At 39.2% G+C, this 6,492-nt stretch overlaps 1 pseudogene across 1 annotated transcript; it reads right to left on the minus strand.

Moving 5' to 3' along the window:
• Positions 1-563: 563 nt before the first annotated feature.
• On the minus strand, positions 564-1,685 carry LOC306652660 (hsc70-interacting protein-like; annotated as a pseudogene). The gene has a single exon. The product of its transcript is annotated as a hsc70-interacting protein-like (transcript).
• Between the last annotated feature and the right edge of the window lie 4,807 nt (positions 1,686-6,492).

The following is a 6,492-nucleotide window of genomic DNA, read 5'->3' on the forward strand; positions in this document are numbered from 1 at the left end:
AGTAAGACTGCTGCTGCCTTACCAAGTACTTCCAGTCCCTACCCAGGTTTAGAGTGAAATACTGGTGTTCCCAATAGTCTTATTGAAATAAATCACTTAAAAATATTTTAAAAGAAATTAAAACGCCTCAGTAACCATATATTCAACTGCAATTTTATCTATGTAAATGAGATTTACTTCTCACTAGTAAGTATTTCACTAACACTAGGGCAATGTATTTTCCATACTTAGTATCTGCCTTGCCCAATATCAAAGAAAAAATTCAAAATGATTAGTAAAGAAAAATGTAGGAAATAACACCCCCTTGTGTTTTAAATATTTTTAAGGATTAAAAAATGTTTGAAGTTTGTAATTCCTAGTAGGAAAACATTATCTGAATGAATACCCTAATGGCAAACCATTGTAAAGTGCTTCAATTGCATTTGCTGCAGAGGGGTAAAGATTATCTTCAAAGCACCCCAGCTCTCCTGATGAGGTCAGAGGTACACTGATTTTTATTATTGTGACATCCATTAAATGATCTAGGTTGCTTTTCCTTCAGCAAGGGTTTTGTCAGGTGAGCATTATGCTTGACCTCCAAATTTGGCTGACAATTTACTGATAAGTTTCATATCCTTCAGGTTGCTTTGATATTTTGACATATTTGCTGGGTTCTGGGCCACATCCTGGAAAGCCACCATAACTTCTGGATCCTGCATGGCTGCAAGAACCTCTGGATCACTAAGAATTTCATTGAGCCCAGGCATCCCTGCCATTCCAGGCATGCCCCCTCCCACTCTAGGCATTCCTCCAGGAAAATTACCGGGCATTCCCCCAGGAAAGCCACCTGTAAAAGAACCAAACTGAGGTCCTGTTTGTCATCTGGCTTCCTCCCTCTGGGCTCTCTCATGCTCTTCTCGAGCCTTCTTAACCCTTTCAATTCTTTCTTTGATCTCTCACTCTTCACATTTTTGCTCATATTTTCTCTGATGTTCAGCAATTTTCTGGGCCCTTGGTTGAACTTCTTTCAGCATTGCACTAGCATCATCATCATAATCCAGTTTACAGGCAAGGGCTAGATCATGGGCTGCTTCTTCCCAGTGGCCCAGAAGTCTGTGTGCTTTCCCTCTCCACTTATAAGCTGAGCTGAATCAGGATTTATTTCAATGGCTCTGTCACAGTCTTGAATGGCAGCATTTGGCTTCTGTAACTTGATAAAGGCACTGGCTCTCTTGGCATACAGAATGGCCAAGCAAGGTTTTAGCTTGGTAGCATCTGTGAACAAGTCAATGGCTTTCTGTAGCTCACCATCATTCAGGGCTTCAGTGGCAGCCCCTTTCTTTTCATTTGCTTGATCCATCATCTCCTGGGTTATCTCTGCATTTTCATCTCCCATTTCTTGAGGGGCATCAGTGTCTGGTTCAATTACACCTTCATTGTCAATTTCCAGATCACTTTCCTCACTTGATGGCTCATCTCTCTTTATGTTTTCCTCTGTCTTCTTGCTATCTGTTTTTTCTTCCTTGATATTTTCTTCTGATTTAGATTTATGAGTAGCAGGTGGTACTTTACCCCCCATGCTCTCCACCCACTCTCTCAGGAAGCACATCTCCTTGGTGTGCAGGATGCTTGGATCCTGCTTACACATTTTCAGGAAGACCGGGAGCTCACTCACTTTGTGGGGGTCCATGGTGGTGGAGAGGCAGGCGGAGAGGCAGGCAGAGGTGGCTGTGGCCTGTTCCCAGGCCCGGGCGCTGGCTCAGCGTGACCCTGCAGAAGGGGGCGGATGCCACAAGGCTGAACAGATTAGAACCTCCCCAGCCGCGGGCTCCTCCCCCCAACGGCCTCGTGACCCCGGGTCCTTCGATGGCCCAGATTTTCTTAAACCAAATCAGATCATAGCACTCCACCTGGAAGAATCCAAAACTGTTTCTCACAAAAAAGAGCCAGGTAACCATGGCCCTGCTCCTCTCTCCTGGGACACCCTCCTACTAGCAATGCAGCCACTCTGGCTTCCTTTCAGGCCTTGGAATTCACCAGACTCCTGACACCCTTAGGTCCAAATGTTGCCCAATGTTTAGCCCCATCTCTTTGTGTCACTGGGTCCTCTTTCAAATTTTGGTATAAACATTTTATCCTTAGACAGGGCTTCTCTGATCATTTGATTGCATTTATATATGTGTTTTGCTCATGTTTCCCATTGTACTTTTATCAGACTGTGAATTTAGTGAGAACAGGAACCTTGTGGAATGTGACATAAAGGAGGCATCTGACAAATATCTGTTGAAGGAAGAACCGCCTTTTCTTCACTCCAAAGAACTCAGGCCAGAAGATGAACCAATGAAATGACTCAGTGAAGTATAATGACCAGCTAAAGGCAAAAGGAAAGTAAGAGAGCTGACTTCAGGCCATGGATGTTGTCAAAAGGCAATGCACTGAATATTACTTCTGTATTATTTAATACAGAATTATTTATTTCAGAATGGACAAATCATTGAGTCAAAGCCTCATAGTTTCTGGAGCAAGAGAAGAGTTATAAATGGGAATGGCTACAAGTGGGAACAGGGTTTTCTTTCAGAATAAAGAAAAATTTCTGATAGGCCGTGGTGTACGTGCACAACATTTTGGATGTACTAATCACATAGAAGTGGAACAGAACTCTTCACAAATCAATTTAATGGTGGTAAGATCACACCTCAATAAAGTTGTTATTTTAAAAAAGCCCATGCCCTTCAACAGATGAATGGATAAAGAAAACCTGGTATATATACGCAATGGAATACTATTCGGCCATAAAGAAGAATAATATGGAATTTGCAAATAAATGGATGGAATTGGAGAATATCATGCTAAGTGAAAAAAGACAAGCCCAAAACACCACAGGCCAAATGTTTTCCCTGATAAATGGAGAATGATATATAATGGGGGTGGAGAATGAGAGAAGAATCAGGAAACTTTAGAATATGTAGAAGGAAAAGAGAGGGAGAGGACACAAAAAATGGTGAAATGAGGCAGGCATTACCTTTGTACTTGTATGATTTTACAAATGGTATAAATCTACATTGTGTACAACTATAGAAATGAAATGATGTACACAATTTGTTTAAAAGGAATTAAAATGCTGTCTGTAAAAAATTAAAAGCAAAATAAAAAAAGTTAAAAAGTACATAAGATGAACTGCTGTGAGGCAGTTATAGCCCACTCAGTAGAACACAAGTCCTAAAGAGTGATTCCATTTTATTGATCTTTTATCTGCAGAACCTACTACAGAGGTGAGACTTACACACTAAATAAAGACCATCTTTGAAGCAAATACTCAAACCATTATATCTAGATAGCCTTTGGTCACTCTGATTACAGGAAAGCATGAGACCTCATGAGACATAATTTCCCAGATAAAAAATTTGGTAATTCACAAAAGACTCCCAAATTTGTGCCATTATTTGATAATTATGCACACATACACAAGTTCTATGTGGTGGACAGTCCAGCTCATTATCCCTGAACTTCACAAAGGGAGAAAAGAAACTTCCTAGAACTTAGCAGTCTGCACTGGAACCTGACTGCAAAACGCATCACAACAGCAGAGGCCTGGCACAAAGTGCCTTCTGACACATAGCCACTTGTATCAAGTGGAGAGGAATCGTGTCACAAGCATTCTCAAAAATGACCAGAAAGTTCCCATTCAAAGTCTGAGGTTCATCCCAAGATCCACCTTTAACATGTAATTTGGCTTTAATTCACCTAATCATTTTCTTTCCCTATCCAGTTATCCACAACATCTGTTTGATAAAACTTCCTCTGCTTTCCTCCAAGTATGCCATGTAGAATGAGAGTAGTCCTGCAGAAAAGTAAGAAAAGTGTTTGACTGCACATCATTTGATTGGGTTGCATGTCTCCCAATCCTGCTTCCAGTTTCCATTCTCCAAAGGAACTGCCACCCCATTCAGTCCTTACCAGCACATCAAACACAAAGATACACAATGGAATATTATTCAGTCAGAAAGAAGAATAATATTATGACATTTGCAAAGAAATAGATGCAATTGGAGGCTATTGTGCTAAGTGAAATAAGCCAATACCAAAAATCTAAAGACCAAATATTTTCCCTGATAAGTGGATGATGATATATAATGGGGGTGGGGGAATGGGTTGAGAGAAGAATGGAGAAACTTTAGATTATACAGAGAAAAATGAGAGGGAGGATGGGGGTTATGAAAATGGTGGAATGAGAAAGACATCATTGCCCTATGTGAATGTACTATGACACAAGTGATATGAATCTACATCGTGCACAACCATAGAAACAAAAAATATATACCCCATTTGTGTACAATGAATCAAAATGCAGGCTCCAAAAATTAAAAAAAATAATTAAAAGGTCACTTTTCTCACTCTAACCCAGTATTCTCTCCAAACATATTCAGATTGCACACACTTCCATTCACTCTGTGACAGTAATGTGCCTCATCCACTTTCAAGCACTATACATCTGTGGGCACCCATCCTGTACATGAATGGCCAAATACATCAGCTGTTGCATTCAACTTTGAGTGGCCTACCTTTCGTCCTTAACACACTTCTACACACTTCTCCCTGCCCATGCCCAAATGATTTCCTTTTTTCTTTTATTCTTTTCTTTTTTTTTTTTTTTTTTTTTTTTTTTTTTTTTTGTGGTGCTAGGGATCAAACTCAGGGCCCTGTGCTTTTAAGGCAAGCACTTTACCAACTGAGTTATCTCCCCGGCCTGATTTCCTTTTTTCAATCTACAAGCCTCTGGCAGACCTGACCAAGAAGAATTCAAATGCCTGGCATGAGGTACACATCACCTTGAGCTCAAACTATAGATTTCTCTTGGGTTCCTTTTCCAGGGATGAGAGAATAGCCTCACCTCACATTCCTTATGTATGAGAATGAAACTTTGGTGGCCAATATTTCTCCCCAAACACCTGGGAAAACAAGAGATATAATCAGATCACCATGATGAGCACTCTTTTAAGTGCCAGTACAGACTGGATCCCAGTGATCTTTAGCTCTCCCTTAGATGTGACAGGCATCATGAAGCATTATCAGAAGCTGTGCCTACGGGCCAAGGCTAGGTCTGGATTCAAGCACATAGTCTTCCAAATTCTTCCCAGCTCCCTCTTACAACATGTTTCTTGCCAGGACCAAAACACATTTGCCTTTTAGGGAGTTAGTTTCATAGATTACATGAGCATAATTAGCTACTTCTTAAATGAGTGAGTGAACAAATGATAAAATGACTTGTATCTGACACTGAAAGTCCAACAAAGAAACTGATTAAAGTCACTCATTTTTGACTAGGTAATGAACTGCACATGAGATGCACAGTTGTGATGCCTCCCACATTACCCAAGCAATATTAGAATGACTTGAGTTTTCCAAGAACATTGTCACCATTGGAGAAGGGAAGGGGAGTGCCAATTGGGCACAGTTCGTAACAGTTTTCAGAGGTAGGTAGGACTAAGCAAATACTGAAAATTTATTTTGCAAAACCTACCAAAAGACAGTTCTGAAAGAGATAAGGAGCAGGTGACTCTGAATATAAATGTATGCTCATGTGTCTAATTAGAGTGTAATCAGCAGAGGTAGGCATGGAAATAATAATGTCAACATCACATTTACTTTACAGGGGAAAGTATGTTTCCCCACATAAGATTTTATTCAACAAAAAATACTGGCAGTCATAACTCCAAGGACTTATGAGAGCAACTACTACTAACTTCATTTGAGGTATCCCATTATCTCAACTTTGTTTAGCATAGTAATCTGACTTGCCCAAGGTAACAAAGCCACTATCTCAGGGTTGAGAATGAAGTCTTCGGTCCAGTGTACTTTATCCAACATCATCTTTACAGAAGTCATATGCTATCTTATTTATTTATTTATTAATTCAAGAAATACTTATCTACTCATCTGATAAATATTCACTGCTTAGTATGGGCAATCACTACGGTTAAGTTGTTGAGCCATTTCTTTGCCTCCAGGGATTACACTTAGTACAATTAACCCAGGATTACAATGAGTATAAATAGATAAGGCAGCAATAAAGAAGCATTATTTTACAATATGTAATATAAGCACTTAAAATGCTTCTTGCTTTTGACTGTTGCCATTTCAAAACATTACATGGACACAAATTTAAGAGTTCAAAAAGAGAAAGGTATGATTCAACTAACACATTCCAGGATTGCTAACTTCAGGGTTTATTGCTCATTAAACCTCTAATTTAATTATTCTAGTTTAAATTAAAGCATTTAGTAGAGTTGGTGAAATGCAATTATGAGCAACTGACTTAATATACATAATAGGTTAATATTTCTTAAGATATACCTTATTGTCACTAGATGTGTGCATGTAAAACAAAGTGACATTTTATTTCAAGTGAAAAATTGGTACACGGAATATTAAACTGTTGCCATTAAACACTACATTTTCAACTAAAATGTAACCCAATCATTCTTAGAGTTTACCATTCTATGGCTATTCAAT

The sequence above is a fragment of the Sciurus vulgaris genome (genome assembly GCF_902686455.1).
Source record: "Sciurus vulgaris genome assembly, contig: HiC_scaffold_424_arrow_ctg1, whole genome shotgun sequence".
Lineage (NCBI taxonomy): Eukaryota > Metazoa > Chordata > Mammalia > Rodentia > Sciuridae > Sciurus > Sciurus vulgaris.